This window comes from Furipterus horrens, unplaced genomic scaffold, assembly GCF_987537825.1.
Source record: "Furipterus horrens unplaced genomic scaffold, mFurHor1.1.pri manual_scaffold_5, whole genome shotgun sequence".
Classification (NCBI taxonomy): Eukaryota; Metazoa; Chordata; class Mammalia; order Chiroptera; family Furipteridae; genus Furipterus; species Furipterus horrens.
This window is the reverse complement of record NW_028327175.1, coordinates 187838171-187856298: the sequence shown is the minus strand read 5'-3', so window position 1 is coordinate 187856298 and position 18128 is coordinate 187838171. Positions and strand designations below refer to the sequence as shown.

General features: G+C 35.9%; 1 protein-coding gene across 6 annotated transcripts in view; it reads right to left on the bottom strand.

Moving 5' to 3' along the window:
- The window catches only part of ADD3 (adducin 3), a 121604-nt gene that overhangs the window by 40637 nt on the left and 62839 nt on the right, over positions 1-18128 (bottom strand). Inside the window, exon 1 of one of the 6 annotated variants that reach the window (XM_090278564.1) lies at positions 16557-16601. The exons of 4 other annotated variants lie outside the window; for them this stretch is intronic. The gene's annotated coding sequence lies outside the window, so the exon portion shown is untranslated. Of the gene's footprint in view, positions 1-13706; positions 13812-16556; positions 16602-18128 lie in introns of those variants that run through there. One more of the 6 variants, XM_090278566.1, reaches the window with a different exon arrangement.

The following is an 18128-nucleotide window of genomic DNA, read 5'->3' as shown; positions in this document are numbered from 1 at the left end:
TTTATATCCCACATATGAATGAAATCAAATGGTTCTTAGCTTTTGCTGACTGATTTATTTCATTTAGCATTATATTCTCAAGGTCCACTCATGTTGTTGCAAATGGCAGTATTTTGTCTTTTCTTATGGCTGACAGTGTTCCACAGCATATGTGTACCACATCATCTTTATCCAATCCTCAATCAAAAGGACACTGTGGTCACCCCCATATCTTGGCAACCATAAATAATGCAGCAATGAACACAGGGGTGCAAATATCTTTGCGAATACATGTTTTTCAGTTTTGGGGGTAAATATCCAGGAAAGGGATTGCTGGGTCATATAGTAACTTGATTCTTTTTTGAAGAACTGCCAGACTGTTTTCCATAGTGGCTGTACCAGTTTACATTCCCACCAGCAATAGTAATTTCTTTCCAAATGTCAATTCCAGCTACTCAGTAGCTCTGATTGATTTTGTCCAGGCTCAAAAAATAAAAATAATTTTTAAAGTATCAGAATTACCATGGCTTGGAAGGAAGTCATACATCTTCACTATCCTGCCTCACAAGAAGAGATGTTTTAAGGGAAGTATTAATAGTAGATTCCAGTTCTTCTTAACCTTGAACAACAAAAACTAACAAATATTTTTGCTTCTAGGTGATATGTTGCACAATTCACTCCTGGGTTCCTTCTCTTTAAAATTAACCAACGCTATCTATTTTTAATACCGTACTACTATGCACAGCCAGGCTTTCTAGAAATTCAGAGCACTAGAAACCAGTGCAAACCGGTATGAACTCCATTCAAGAAAAAAAAAATCATTAGTTTTTTTTATTTTAAAGAGTTTATTTTCAGAGAGTGTAACAAAGGGGAAAAGAGAGGGAGATAAACATCAATGTGCAAGAGAGACATCAATCAGTTGCCTCTTGCACGTCCCTGAATAGGGACCTGGCCCACAACCCAGGCATGCGCCCTGACCAGGAATCAAACCAGCCACCTTTCGTTTTTGGGACGACACTCAACCCAGTGTCGTGTTGGGTAAGGGCACAAGATCAGTCTTTTAACAGTGTTTTTTGAATTGAAAATTATGAGGAAGATGAATTTTTTAAAAGTAGTATTATACAACTTGTTAACACTATGGGTTTTCCTCTGGCCAATGCAGATCAGAAACAAGATATCAAGCATAAACAACACTGTAGTTTAAAAAATCTTATCCAAATATTTATGCAGTAACTAACTATTCAACATGTATGCTTAAAGAACATTAGGTTCAGGACACAAATAGATGAAACACTCTAGAACAGTGGCTTTCAAACTTTTTAAAAATGGTAATCAACAATAAGAAATACACTTTATATTATAACCACATACAAATAGATGATATATATGTGAAATAAATTCATGACATGATACTTGCCCTTACTGTGTGCTACCCACAGTTATTTTCTATTGTAATGTATTTCATTTTTGTAACAAATGTGGGTTAAATTGATTCATGATCTCTTAGAGTCATGACCCACACACAGTTTGAAAAACACTACCCTAGAAATTCAACTGATGGTCAGATGGGAAACAGAAAGGAAAAGAGGCGTGTGTGTAAGAGAGAGAGACACAGAGAGAGAGATATGAGAGAAGAGGTAGGAATGTATATGTGCTAGAGATAGAAGAAAATAAATGACTCCTTGATATACACACACACACACATATATATGAAATAAGAAATGATTTATTGATACATATATTATATATATTAAAATTTTTTATGGCAGGTTATAGAAATAAGGTCTTAGTGATTTGTGGGATAATTAAATTTTCCTCCATTTGGGCACTTAGAAAGTACTATCCGTATAACTCAACACCAGATGTTTTTTCATTTTTCCTGACTTTTATCTACTTCTAGTTCAATTGCCCAACACTCTTTGCTCATGTTTGCAGTCCCCACAAAGGCAGAATACTCCCTAAGTGGCGGCTGAATTGAATTATTTTACTACATCACAGATTCTTCCAAATCAATCTGGTTTGCATTATTTCTAGGCTGGGAATGGTAAAAACAATCTTTATGAAAGGTTACTACTTATAAAAGTCTTTCCAAACTGAAAATTCTTGGCAGTTTTAACAGCTTTCTCTAGAATATAAGCAATGAGATGGCCGTACTTTCAAGTACCAGGCCTAATGTTCCCTATTTAAAACAGTAATCAAAGGTATGCCAAGACTTCAGAGCAGAATATTTGGTAACAACAACAACAGCTTGTTTACTGAGTTATAATTTTTCCTGATGAAAATTACTATAAAATTGTGAAGGTATTTAAAGTTCTAGAAAACAAATTGGACTCTGCACAATCTATGACAAGCCACATCCTCATATTGACCAGTGGATTTGTATTCATTTTAAATTCCAATAGGCATGAACTACTTTCAACTGCTGGCCAAAATTTTATATGCAACTCATATTAAGTCAATAGGTCTGGAAAAGTAGATAGAAGTCAAGGAAAATGAAAAGAGAAAAAAACAAACTGGCATTGAGTAGAACCAAGCAACAGAGATGACACTTGTTAAGTGCCCAATGGAAGATGACTTAATTATCCCACAAAGCACTGATTGCTATAATGGCTATTGATTCTGTGACAGCTGTCTTGGAATATTTCAGACTAGATTCAAGGATCACATTTTACTGATGAGAGGAAACTATACTCAGAGATGTTGAATGATTTTTCTAAAGCTACAACGCTCAAGTATCAGATACTGCTATAAAATAATGATAATGATATTTATTAGCCTTCCATGTCAGTCACAGATTGCCCCATGATCAATATTACTTCTTCAATAAAATATAAGGAAAAGCCAGGCCCATCACACACAGTTTGTGCAAGTATTTTATTTTTCCTTTTAAAAAAATTTGTTTTTATCTTCACCCAAGGACATGTCTATTGATTTTAGAGAAAGGGGAAGGGAGGGAGAAAGGAAAAGAAATACCAATGTGAGAGAGAAACATTGATTAGCTGCCTCCTGCATGTGTCCTGGCCGGGGACCAAACCAGCAGTGCCCTGATCGGGAATCAAACCCGCGACCTTTTGGTTTATGGGACAATGCTATAACCAACTGAGCCACACCATCCAGGGCTGGGCAGGCAGTTTATAAATACCCCTGACTGAGAGGAACAGGATATAAGGAAGGGCTAAAAATTCTAGCACTTATTAATGAATTTAATGTTATGATTGTCTGTCTAGCATGTACAGAAGAGTAGACGCATGATGTAGTTGTATGGTGGTGGTTTCTTTGACCTAAATACCCAAGGAACACATTTTCTTTAAGTAACTACATTTTTAAAGATTAAGAAGTATCTACTAACATATTACTGTCAAGGATCTGCTTTCCCACTTAGATTTTTTGAAGGCTTTGAAGCAAAAATTACGAGGATATCTAGTCCAAACCCCTTGTTTTCTAGGTTAGATAACTGATAAAAGAAGTCTCCATAAAAAGATGTGTCCAAGATCATATACTTGGTATCATCAGGGGTGATCTGAGTTCTCCTAGTTCAGGGCTCTTGCCTGATAAAGTATTGCTTCCTCATCTTTTCCCTCAGTACGTAGCAAACCAGATAAATAAGATGCATAAAGACAAGGGGTATTAGAGGATGGGCAGACCAAGAAACTTAATGAGGCAGGCACATATGGATGATATCATAAAATACCATAGAACATTCCATACAATTCTGAGTTGCAAACAGAAAGGAACTATTAATACATACAGGGTAAGGGCCCTTAAACTGGCTCACACCCACCTGAAAACACCACTACACGGGCAATGATCACTGTTTTGGAAGCTGTAACTGTTAACCTAAGAGATGACTACTATGTCTTAACTAGAGGTTATCAAAATGACATTGATTGTGCCCTGGGTAACAATAAATGATGTTCAAGTTTACACTTTGACCACAAGTTAATTTGACATCATTTTGAAAGAGTTGAGGGTCTTTATTTATAATGAAACAAATCAATCCTCAGAAAAAGATTACATCAGCAACATCCTCATGTCATAGATTAAAAAACTGAGGTTTAATAATTTGCCTCAGATAACCAAATGTTCTTCAAATAAGAAATTATTCATGGTTTCAGATCTTAATAGGTGTGGAAGAGTTGACCAAAAAACATGGAATGGCACAAAGGACTGTCATTTCTCAGAAGTATATATAGCTATTACAACCTTGATTATGGCCTTTCTTTATTGTGGTGTGTGGAAATAATAGGATCACAATATTTAGCATCAAAATAGAAATGGTAAATGTTCTCAAGGTAGTAAAATTAAAAAGCCTTATATGGCTATAAAACTGGTATAAAGGTAGAAACTTAACTCACCCTGGCCTACTGCCAGAATCTTAAGATTGATTCAAATCCTTCTTAAATATCTAAATCCTTTATGTTGTTTTGAAATGACTTCTGTTAAGAATATCTTTAAAATAAAAGTATAAATTCTAAACTTCAATTTAAAAGGCTATGTATGAATCAGTGAATCTACGGTTGATTAGTAAAAGGTACTATTAATCTGAGCCTTAAAGATCCAATTTAAAGGAAAAAAAATACCAACAATAACAAAATAAACTAGTAAGAGTAGCAACAATCCATTACATCACTAAGTGTCCTTTACTTAGTGGAACTGGACAGCTGGATTGGCATTCATTGAAAAAGAAAAGTCAATTGGAGGCCACAGCTAAGAGAGTATTTGGTATAACATTGTTAATTAAGATGATCCAAAGACTAAAGGAATTCACTGCTGGACAAAGCAGAGGATGAATCTAACATCTTTCTCACTAAAGTACCAATGACTCGTGAAGACTATTTTATTGATTAACACTACCTGTTGCAAGGAAGAGTGAGCTGGACTTCTAGATTTGAAGAGTAGGTATTGAGGAGAAGAAAGGCAGTTACTTGCTTATGCATTGGTAGGACTGAAAATAATATTGACTGGTAACTTGAAAAGAAAGTTTTTGTTATAAATTTACCAATGATAACGTAATGCAAAGGGCAAACTTCAAAACATGTACTGAAAGTTCAGAGGAAATATATTTCCTTAAATCCAAACTCAATCATGATCTAGACTTAGCTCAGATTGTTCACACCACGAATCATTTGGAAAAGCAAATATGAAACTGATTTTTCAATAAACTAACATAGAGGCCTGTCCAGAAAGTATCCAGCCATACACCCAGAAAAAGACATTTATTGAAGAACTTATAATATACAAGAAACACTGTACATAGAACAATGATGCCTCAGTCCTCTTCAAAGTAGACACCTTGGGACCTCACACAGTTCTCCCAGCGTCTCTTTCACTGTTCAAAACACTCTGCAAAACCCTTTGCTGGAATCACCATCACCTGCCCCATTTTATTTTTCTGAATCTCATTGATGGTCTGAAATCTCTTCCTTTTCAAAGGTGATTTTAGTTTTGGGAAAAGCCAGAAGTCACAGGGTGTCAAACCTGGTCTGTATGGGGGCTGAGTCACTGGGTGATTTGCTGTTTTGCCAAAAAAACTCTGTACGAGACATGATGCATGAGTGGGAGTATTGTTGTGATGAAGCTGCCAATCACCAGTTGCCCATTGCTGTGGCCGTTTTCATCATATTGCATCTCTTAGCCAACAAAGAACATTGAGGTAGTGTCCTTATTAATTGTTTGGCTTGGAGGGGTGTACTTGTGATGGATAACAGCTTCGCAATCAAAAGAGTTAACATGGTCTTGATCTTGCTATGACTTTGCCACGTGGAGAGCCAGGCGACTTCCTTTGGGATGACTGGGCCTTTTTCTGGATCATAGCCACGGACCCATGATTCATCTCAGGTTATGACCTTCTTGAGGAAATCTCGTTCATTGGTAGTAGTTTGAATCAAGTCATTAGCAACTGCAGCATGATGTTTCTTCTGCTCTGATAGCAGAAGCCACTGAACAAATTTTGTGGAATGAATTTTCCCATGACATGGTTCATGCCAAGATCCTGTATCAAAATCTTGGACACAGTAGTTTTTGTAATTCCCACATCAGCTTCTAGTTCTTACACTGTTAGTCGCCGATCTTTGTCGATTGCAGCCCATACGCATTCAACATTTTTAAGTGTTCTGCGTGTTGCAGGCCTTCCAGAACGTGGATCACTTTCAACAGAATCTCGACCACCTTTGATGTGTTTGTGCCACACTTTTATTTGTGCTGCACTCATTGCAGCCTTTTGAATCATCCAAATAGTTTTCAAGCAGGAATGTTCAAGCTTAACACAAAATTTGATGCAGATTCATTGCTCTACTGCTCAGTCATTTAGAATGTGACGGCCACATAGTACACATGCTCACTCAATAGCGTCTACTGCCCCCAATGACTAGTACAGTGAAGTCATCATTGTTCGTGCATGCACATTCCAGTCTACTCTTCTTGGCTGCCAGGTTACTTCAATGATGTGCAAACCATTCTCATTATATTAACAATGGCTAGAGTTTTCCGGACAGACCTCATATAGTCTTGTAAAACGATGAGTAAAAGAAGCAACCATGGAGACGCAATCCTCCACATATCTCACAGAATTCAAAATTCATGCCTCGGTGCCTTTATACACCTTTCTATAAAATGTAATGAACACTCTCTATATATTGCCTCAGTCATCATTTGTCTACAATATGGAGTTTTTGGAAATGCTTGGGGAAAAAAACAAAAGGAGGAATTTTTTTCCCTAAGAGCAAGTTGACAAAGACAAGTGGACTGATTATTCAAATGTGCCTCTCAGACATTTAGTCTCTGTTATTAAGTCCCCTGGTCTCAGTGAAATTTAAAAAATTGAGGTCCAGGAAACTATCCAGAACTTGACAACTCATGATAAATGAGAGGTTTCAATAAATGGAATCACTGGAGATTATGATTTTTAAAGAAAGATTCATTACTCTCAATTTCTGGAGATACCATACATCTTTGGTTCTTTACTATTTAGTACATACTCCTTCTGGGCAAAAATCCTTTTTTTTTTTTAAAGAAACATCAACTCTCATGTACGTCATGAACTATACAGTCAATTTAATTATTTGTCCAGCACTGAGCTTGAAAATTTAAAGCCCTTACTTTTGACATTTTCTTGAGAGTAATGTTTGAGGTCAACTTCACTTTTACATATTACTGCATATTTACTCTAGAAACCTGGGAAACTTCCCAAAGTGAATATCAGAATACAAGTAATATAGAAAACTTAACTCCCTGAAACTCCAACCTTAAATCTGTCTATTTCTCAAGGATTTTTGAACTCAAGAAATTCTGGTCCCTAAATCTGAAGGAATGCAAACAATTCTTCAAAGCTCATTATTAAAAATGAGTTGGGTTTTCAAAAGCTAACATTCACCCAAAAGGTTAACCTAGAAAATTGATTTGTTACTGTGGACCATACTTCTAATAGGTCCACCCCTACTGTGGTCACTGTGACAAGTGAGGGACAGGAGGGAGGCTGGGAGAGCATAAAAATATGAGGCAATGTTTCTTATTTTAAAAACTATGCAAATATAAAATGTTAACAAAAAACAGGGTACAATTAAGTCTCAAGAGTTCAACTTGATGTCCTATTTCAGGTATTCCAACAAAAGATTTTTGGCTTTTATGGCTCTAACTTATGAAATGTAGCTGTAAAAGTCAATCCAAACGCTGTAGGTAACTCAATACATCAGTACTGCAAAGAAGTTTGGTTTGAAGGATCTTACTCCCAGATTTTGGCTAGCGAGGAGGATTTCAAGATCATCACGACCTCATCTGTCCCTCTCTCCCTAATATTGAGCCATGAGAAATGCAACTTACTAAGCACAAATAATAATACTTGGAAGTCACTTTTAAAAATACTATCTGTCATTTTAGAAAACTGAAAATAGTTTTAAATGGAAATCCATGAAAAGAGATATTTATCAACCTTGGAAATCTGTTTTTGTAAAACAAAACAAACAAAAAAACAAAACCCCAAAAACCCACTTTTGTGAAAGTAGTTTTTTCAAATGAATCATCTTTAGATCTACAGTTCAATATTATGTACTGTACTGGGTTAAATGTGTCCCCTAAAATCTGTCATTACCTCAGAATATGATCTTACTTGAAAATAGTCTTAATTTGTAGTCAAATTAAGATGAGATCATACTGGATTAAGACAGATCCTGAACATTGTACAAGGACTAGTGCCTTTATAAGAGAAAAGTGAGAGAGATGGACACAGATACACAGAGGAGACACACACAGGGGGAAAAGCCAGGTGATGATGGATGTAGAGATTGAACTGGTGTGTCCGTAAGCTTAGATTGCTGGAAACTACTGGAAGCAAGAAGAGAGGCATAAAACAGATTTACCCTCAGAGCCCTTAGAAGAAACCAACCCAGCTGACATCCTGAATTTTGACTTGAAGCCTCGAGAAGCGGAGGAGCGAACGTTTCTGTTGTTCTTGTCACTCATTTTATGGTACTTTATTATGATAGTCCTAGGAAACAAATACATGCACTAGTACTTTGTATTACTGTTACTTTGCTATGGCAGCCCTAGGAAACTAATACACATACTGTTCCAATGGAACACACCATTCCAATGGAATTTCCGTTCTAATAATACCTATTTTAGGAGGCATTTTACCATCACAACAATGTGGATAGATAGCACACCTATGCAGAATCAAAATCAGTTCTTTAGAAATAAATACTGCCTTCCCTAATATTACCTAATTAGAACCAAAAGAGGAATAGCGTCTTTAAAATGTCAAGGTATTAGAGATTAATAGGATATATGGTATTATATCCAGTCTTACCTCCTCATTTCTCCAAATGAGGAAACAGGTCCCAAAAGAAAATGTGACATGCCCAAGTCCCTCAATTTATCTTACTCAGAGCTTTTGAATTATTTATAGTAGTATATAATATACAGAATATAGATTATATGATCTGTAATTGTAAAAATATATTTAAAACATAAACTGTATTTAAAAATTCCTTTAACTAAAGGTTTTGGCAATAAACTAATTTCTGCAGTTACTGTACATTAAATAAAACGTTAATTTTTATGAAAAAGCACCTAATGACTCAAGCTCTGATTTCTTGATTTTTAAGGAGTTGGTAGGTATACATTCAGGGTTAACAACACAAAAAACAGATTTTTAAAAATGTGTTTTCATAAGACTTTAGGCCATTTATACCATTTTTAAATAATGAGAATGCTGCTCTGACCAATGTGGCTCATCTGGTTGGGCGTTGTACCACAAAGTGAAACGTTGCTGGTTCAATTCCTGTTCAGGGCACATGCCTGAGCTGCGGATTCGTCCCCGGTCAGGGTGTGTGTATGGGAGGCAATTGATCAACGCTTCTCTCTCACATTCATGTTTCTCTCCCTCTCTTTCTCCCTCCCTTCCCTCTCTCTACAAATAAATAAATACAAGTCTTAAACAAAATGGGAACACTTCTCTTTCAAGCTTTCATGATAATTCACTAGAGAGTAAACTATATGACTCAGCTTTTTGTGCCCACTCACACAAGCCTGAAGGGTCCATTTAAATTGCTTGTTATATTTTAAATTCAAGCTTGCAGTAGGATTCTTGTTTTTCTGAGGCTCACAAAGACTAGACTCACAGCTTAGCTCTACAGTGTTTATTTAGCTGGACTTAAAGCCTACATCAAGTACTTTATTGTCAAATAAAAAGCAATCTTCATGGAGCTTAGTAATTTAAGTAGCTCTCCAGAGTTTGGTAAATATTTAGCGTCTACTTTTGATTTCTATTGTCAGGGACGGGTTCTACAGAGTTGTAAAGTGGGGGAAAGTGTTTTTCAAACATCTAAAATGTGGTATGGATACTAGAACCCTTGGGGTTCATGATTACAAAGCAGAAGCCCAAAGCTACCTACTGTAATTTACCACAATACCATGCTCTTAGTTCCTCCCTCAAGGGAAAAGAAAAAGCATACTAGAGTCCTATCTTTAAAAAACAAAAACAAACAAAAAAACCTTAAGAATCAGCCTACCGGTTTCTCAAATTCAGGATCGAAAAACAGGATGAAGAAGGCTTCCAGTATCCCCCACAGACACAGAGGAAAATGATGACTATCCAAACAAAAGCCATTCTCTGACTGAGGCTTTGTTCACCTTATTTCTCACACATCTGGGCTGTTTTCACCTCTCATCTTCATTCATCCAAATCTTAACCCACACTGGGAGGTCTTCATTCAAAGTCGTGTCCTCCCATTATGGCCTCCCCAATCTCCTCAGTCAGAATTAGCCTGTTTCCCCTTAGTGTACCCGAAGCACTTTGTCATAGTTTGTGTTGCTTTTAAATTATTTGAGTATGTGTGTCTGTCCCAGTAACTGGGTCAAAAGCTTTTTCCCTCCTTCACTGTCCACTTCAAGTTACTCATAAGTAACAATAAACTGAGTGAGGTGAGTAAGGCCGTTGACTCATATCTCATTGTCTACTCATCTTAGAATAAACTAGGGCAGAGAACCTACAACAACCCTGGAAAACTGGGCTAATCATGGTTTGGTCAGAATGACCAGGTAGCCAAGATGGCTGAGGTAATAAGAGTGTGATCTGCATATAAAATGTCTCAAGCTGACTGAAAAGTAATCACAAGAAAGTATAGAGGTATAAGAAGAGCAATTTTAAAAAGTCTATACTCACTGCTGTGTTTTGAGACTAGGTACCAATAATACTACAAAAATGTCATCTTAACTCCCGAAATGACTGATTCAGGCAATCACCAAACACTAAATCAGCTGTTAAGTAAAGGGTATGAAGAAATATAAGGTACAGGTCTAGAGCCTGCCCTTAAGGCCTTTCCAATTTAATCAATGAGAGAACTAAAACCTGACCACATGGGAAGATAAGTGATAGTAAAAGCCAGTTTATGACAACTACCAAATAAAAGAAAAATATGAGATTTCCAAGAGCTGCTGAGGATTGCTGATAAACAGAATTTGGGATTAAGAGAGTAAAGGAAGGTTTCGATAAACAGCTAAGATCAGAAATTTTTCGTGTACAGAATGAGGTGATTTGACCAGATGACCTCTAGGTTTACCTTCCAGCTCTGAAATTTATTGTACTCTTATCACATAATTGCAGTAATGACTTGATATTCTCTTACTGCCCCTTAAATGAAGTTTTCTTCTTCCTAATCAATATAAAAAGTAATAGCTTTTAAAAAGCTGAAAAGCTGTCAGTCCCCGAATAAGTAGTTTTATCAAATTATTTTAAATATAAATATCCAAAAGTGAATGTGACATATCTCACAAAAGGGTTTGATTTTCATAAGAGAACTTGAGTTGGAGGCTTTTTTTTCTTTATGCCAGCTTCTTGCTGTGGCTTCCAAAATTCAAAACAGACTTTAAAATGGACATTTTTCATAGCTGAAAGATGTATTTGAAATTATTGAATTTATTATTGTCTGTGAACAGGAAGTGACTACAGTAAACCTGAAAAATTTCATCACCATTATTAAAGCACTTTTCTTCTTTGTTCTTTTTAACTGTCATGGCTTTTATGTCCAGCAGTCACTGATGGTCAAGTGTACAAATGCATTCTGAAGCCCAGCCAGGCTTTTTTTTTTTTTTTTTTTTAGTGTAACACTCAAAACAAAGCAAATATTGGCTTAGTTATGATACTTGTTGTTCTAATACATTAATAGCCTATTGTTCAACTGTGGTTGTCTCAACAAGATAATACATTGAAAAACAGCGTTTCCTGATAGGAAGTGAGTTCCCACTGTGTGTCACAGGACCCCAGCCAAAGGGGCTGGGTGGGCTCCAAAGGAGAAACATCAGTCCCTTAGATTGCATAACAGACCAGAGTAATGATTAAATTTTTCTTCTCTCTCCCTTGTTTAAACAGCTTTCCTCTTCAGCTCAAAGCACAATCTCTTTGACTGATTTTGCTATCATAGGACTGTTTTTCTAAAATGATTTAAAATGTTTTATATGAAGTTTATTCAACATCCTGTAGACAGCAGTATCCTGTATATTTCTAACTATAGGAAATTTCCTTAGTCATAAATACCACAATGGATGGGGTGACTTGACAAAGGAGGTATCAGGATGTGTCATCAAGACATACTGTGACTATTTTCAAGGTTAATTTCATACAGGCAATTGTTTAAGTCATTAGAACATCTGAGGTACAATAACTGCAATAGGTTTTTATATCTCAGATACACTTGAGTAGGCTAAGATTGAGGCTCAATTAATCCAAGCATCACAACTTTATTTCATTTAGAATGTGATTAGTGAAAAACTGATGTCACTAGTAGACCCACATACAGAAGAATGTGCCTGCACAGTAACTGACAGTGCCCTAACAAGACATGAAGACTCTTTTTAAATAATGGAAATATCCTCTGTTTTCATCAATTTTCACAGACTGAAATTTGAAGAAGTTTCTCTAATTCCATTTAACAGTGGATATCAGAACACTCCAACAACAAAAGAAGTAGGAACAGCTGTCATTTTAGTAGACACCAATGAGACTGTCACCTAGGTAGTCCCACCATTCAATGCAGTGCTTGGGCCGAGAAGGTCTTCAATGCATTTTGATAAACTGAGCCTTATGTCAAACACTTGATATAAAAATTAACATGGAATACCAGTAGTGTGAGTACCTAACATTATTTGGATAATAAATAATAGCTCAGGTTTTAGAAAAGTATACTTATTCAAAGTATGCCAAGCTTTCTGCCAAGAAGCTAGGGTAACCAGTCCACAAATACACACAGGTTCCCTACCTCCAGGCCAGAAAAAGGTCTATCTTCATGTTGAAATTACACAAATCAAATGCTGATGCTCTTATACCACTTTGCTTTCGAGACAGCTGTCATTTGACAGAATTACAAGAATAAAATTGTGAAACAGGCAAGCTAAATAACCCATGTGTGATGCAGCAAAGATTCCTGCTTCTGTTACTTTATAACTTTGCTGTGTAACTTGATAACTTTGCTGGCAGGATGACAGTGTACAGTTCACCTCTAAGGCTGCTTCCTCAGCACCAAATCAGAAAACTTTAGCTATGTCAAGCAATGTCAATTTTAGCATTCAGTGAAACAAGGAGATGGATTAGCGCGGTAGAATGTGAAAACAATTTAAATAAGGGCACTGAAGCCAACTTTCAAAGCCCTTAGGATTAGCTTTGAATGGTTAGATTCATTGAAAATTGCAAGGATCCATTTTAAAAACAAACATCACCTCACTTGGAATCTTTTCCTCAAATACTCAAGCTTGATAAAAAATTTGCTTTTGCCTCTGGGATGGGTTTTATGCTTTTGGAGTTGACATTTTACAAAAGAGTTTATGTAAAATATAGTATAATATTCAACTTCCCCTTTTCAATATCCTTGAACTTTCAAATAGTTTAGGCCATAAGTGTAGGTCAAAAAATTGACACACCACACAATATATACTAAAGATGTTTTCAATTTAAATAACAGAAATTTCATATAATTTAGGTTACATAGTTTAAATCAATATTCCAACAAAAATACTAGGTAAATATTAAAGTTGGAAGGAACATTAAAACTTATCCATTCCAACCTTTCATTTTATTGATGATATAACTGAGGAACAAGGAGTTACTTGATCTGTCCATAACCTCACACTCGCGTTACTGAACTTTGAACCTAACATTATCTCGTTTATCTGCTAAAAAATGACTCCCAGGGCAGTTTCTTACCTTCTCATGGAAGGCTGGGACAGTAAGGGCCTACCTTTGGTGTTCTAGAGGAGGAGAAGTTGGTAAGGGGCTTCTCCATTTCCACAGTACTATCTCCCCTTTCCTGTAGTCCCTGGCTTCTGGGTTGTCCCAAAATGTAGGTAAAAGAAGACGGATAGTATAAATACATCTGATAGGGGAGAAAGGAAAAATTTTGGAAATAATCCAGATATCGATCAAAAGATGTATGAACAAAGTATAGTATATCTATCCATGTACTGAAGTACTATGCAGCCATTAAAAAGAATGAGGTAGGTACAAGAATGAGGTAGGTACAAGAATGAGGTAGATACATAACGGTACACATAGTATAATTTTATTGCATTAAAAAAAATAACGTCACTTGTATTCATAGGAATTTTCTGGGAAAATAAAGAAGAAACTTCCCCCCACCCTCCAGAAGTAGGGCACGGAATTAGAGTGGGAAAGAGATGTTTTGTCGTATGCTCTTTTTATTATTTCATATTTTTACCATGTGCATTTTTAAAGTTATAAAAATAATACTTTTTAGAAGTATATTAAAGCAGAGAAGGGAACTTCTGTAGAGCCCTGGGAAAACTCGGCTGAGGGGGATAAAGATGGGGTCTATCAAAGGTAATTTGATATTCTACATTTAATCTACATGACACATTATATCTAACTCTCCAGAAGAGACTTCCCAACTCTTTTTATGTCATGGAATGTGTCTTAGTTTTCACTAATACAGTCAGCATAAATAACATAAAATTTGTATAGCATCCTGGAGTAAACAGAAGAAATTGGGGGGCAGTTCTATAAGGCTTGGTTAAAAAAATTCACCCCATTTTCTTTATATTAAATAATTATTATAAGAAAAAATAAAGAGTATTATATAACTTCTGACTTTCTACAAAAGTCAAAAATAAAATCTATTTAGAAAAATCTTCTAATTTCAATATTTAACTGCAAACTGGTTGGCAAACTATGCTCTAGAGCAACTGTAAAAGCCTAAGAGTAACTGTATTCTCCTGGAGTTCGAAGGGTCAGTAGAAATCATCTAGCTGGGTGGATGGAAACCAACATTTATAAAAATATAATAGAACAGAAAATAGCAGTATCTTCTGTGCTATAAGAGAAATTTATTCCAGAGATTAAGTGATGTGCATGTGGTGTATATATTGGGTCACGAGGCACAATACATTGAAAAAAAGTTGTTTTCTTTTTTAATTGCAGCGGGGGGCAGGGCACTGTTTATTGTTCCACTTAGTTATGCATTCATTGGTTGATTCTTGTATGCCCTGACCAGGGATCAAACCCACAACCTTGGCTTATCAGGATGATGCTCTGACCAAGTTACTTGGCCAGGGCCAAAGAAAAGTTTTAAAGCTACTTACTGAAGGTGACACTACTAAAAACTGTACACTGAGTAAAGGCAATGTCTATACAACACTTGCAACAAGAGCTTTGCCTAGTTTCAACTGGAAAATGACTTCCTTGTTGAGGAGATGATTTATACAGCTAATTCTACTGCTCAGGTATTAAAAAGTAAATTTCCAACATTTCTGATATACATACACTATTTATTTAAAGGAAAGCTTTAGTTTTCATGTCATTTATAAGAACGATTCTGGGTTAATATCTAAACATTTCTTCTCAATTCTAATACAGTCCTTTTAGTATTTTTGGAATAGGCATGTGTCTTTACAAAGAATATAAGGGTATTTTAAGCTGGGAAAGATCTTTTGAGAGCTACCCCAAATTCCTAACTTTATAGATGAAAAAGCTTGTGTCCAAAGAAATAGCCTTTGATTTCCAGGCTAGTGCTTTTTCCTATGATACAATGATTTTACTTTATTCTCACATCCTTATGATGCTAGAAGATTGCTGAACACAGTTACTACCAAGTTACAAATAGGAAGATGAAGCAAGGAAATGCTAAAAATGTCTAAGTCCAAAAAGGATGACACAATGTCACCCCTGCAAACTTTATTGAAATCTACCAATTTCAACATGCAGCTCTGATTTCATCTAGGGCAAGCGGTTTAACTTTCTTGTACAGAATGGGTGTGTCTACCCCACAAAAGTACACAATGAACACGCATGAAAGGAAGAAAACAGTTTAGACATCCCAAAGCACAGCCCCTCTCTCAACATGCCCACTTTGGTCAGTGCATAATCAAACGCTTCACAGGCATTTAAAACCCACCTATAAACAGAACCCCAATATGTGAGGGGAGAAATGTCAGACCCTGTTGGCAAAGAAAAATTTGCTGAACATGGGCCTCATTGAATAACTATAATTCTCCTATAGTTCAACTTACTGTTCACGTCACAAACTCTAGAAAGAACACAGAGGCACAGACAAGGCATGGAACAGAACCTTGGGCTGCAGCCTTCCCCAACTCTTCTGACAAATACCCAATAGCAACAGGACAAAGCATCATTATGACAGAAATAAAGGCTCTTTAGATGCTTTTTTTTTTTTAACTCAATGAACCCACTCTTACACACGAAGTTCACGCCATGATGTCTCGAAATACAGTACTGCCAGATTATGCTATTAATGAGTTCAATAAATTCAGTGCAAAACACTACTTTGAACATTTTTATGTTAAATAATTAGCACATTTAGGAGACTACCAGTATTTTTCCTTTAACAGTCAAAGTCACCCCCAAAACAATAAAAAAAAAAAATTCAGTATAATGCTTTTAAAAAAGAACAGACAAGTGAATAGAGAAATTCAGTTGCATGATAAAGCCACAGGCTCCTCCCCAAGAAGAATATTGCATATTACCAGCAGCTGGCACAAAATTAACCATCTATCTCATCTATGCTTCCCCCTAAGCTGTGTGCTATCAGTATTACAATAGACAATCCATTACTTACAAAAAACTGAAGCTGCTGTACATTTCTTAAGCTGGTTTTTGTGTGGCAATTCTGATGCAATGCTGCCCTAAAAATGAACTTTGCTTTAAACAGCAAGATATCCACGCTCAGTGCGGTTAGATAAGGGTGGAGCCCACTCTGGGGGAAACAACACACCCAGGCAGACTTCAGTGAGAGCAAACTGCATGTTAATATTGCCACAACATTTTTCAGGGCCTCCGAGTCAAAATTAATTGGTGAATTCTCCTCAAAGAAACAGGGAAAGTCCATGTTTGCAGATCAGCTTTCCTGCCATGAAATGAAATACAGACTCATTTCTTTCTCTTGAGGAAAGTAAAGCTAAAATGAAAGGTGGATCACAGAGCTCAATCAACAGGAACAGAATGTTAGGTGGAAGTGAACTACTATAAAGGAAGTCCAGCTACTCCAACTGCTAAGTTTAGCAACAGCAGCTTCTACCTATCTCAAGGTGTCAGCAACACTGCTCACTCTAGAACTTTACTTTGGCCCATTTGGCCAAAACAGGGGACTTGAACAAGAGCATAAGCATTACTTACCCTTCTCTACCAATGCTCTAGTTCTCCTGGCAAGTGGAGACAATAAAATCATTTTCTTATCAACTAACAAGAGTTGCCTTCAAAAACAAAGGATTTGATTTAAGGACATCCTTTGGTAGAATACTGAAATGAACACAAATTATTTTGATGAAAATCACTAATATGCACACTATACTTTGAAAACATTTTGTGATTACCCACTGGTAAAAATAATTTCATGAGTTCTGATTTAAATTTTTAAAAATTTATTTCCAAAGAAGATATTCAGTAGGATGTACAAAACTGTCTAAAATTTTTAATGATGTCTAAAATAATTTATCAGTTACTGAAACTGTTACAAACATCTGATTATTATTCAAAGTGATTTTAATCAACACTTCTTTCTAAATATACACATTCAGAAATACAACCAATAGTTACTTTTAAAAGAAGTCCTATAACTCATGAAATAAAAATGTTTCTCAGTAAAATACCCAAGCATGTAAAAAAAAAAAAAGCAATATAATAATTTACATAGAATTTAAAACAAACAATAGAAAGGCTTTGGGGAAAAACCAGGAAAATGTTATTTTTAATGATACATGTCACATTACCCTCACCAACAGCTATTTCCTCATATTGGAACAATAAATCAGTCTGGAGTATTGATCATTTTGATATTTTGAGAAATAGCCTAGAACACCCTCTTTCAGGATCCTAGGGAGGGAGTGCTGACTGATCTAGCCTTTCATTGAATTATGAGGTCACTCTTACCGTAAGATAAATAGACCCATTCCAAAATACTCCTTTCATAGTTCAAGTGCCTAATTTAATTATTTTTCAACCATATGTGTAACTATAAATCATTTCTTTGCTCTTCCCCAAACTGAACAACTCAAAGGTAGCAGAGTTAGATATTATAGTTGAAGAATCCCATCTTGATACTTTTTGGATTTGCACTGCTGGAAATGTCTGTTTTCAAGTCAAACTTCACTTTTGCAGCTGCAAAGGAAATGACAAGAGAAGAAAAACACAG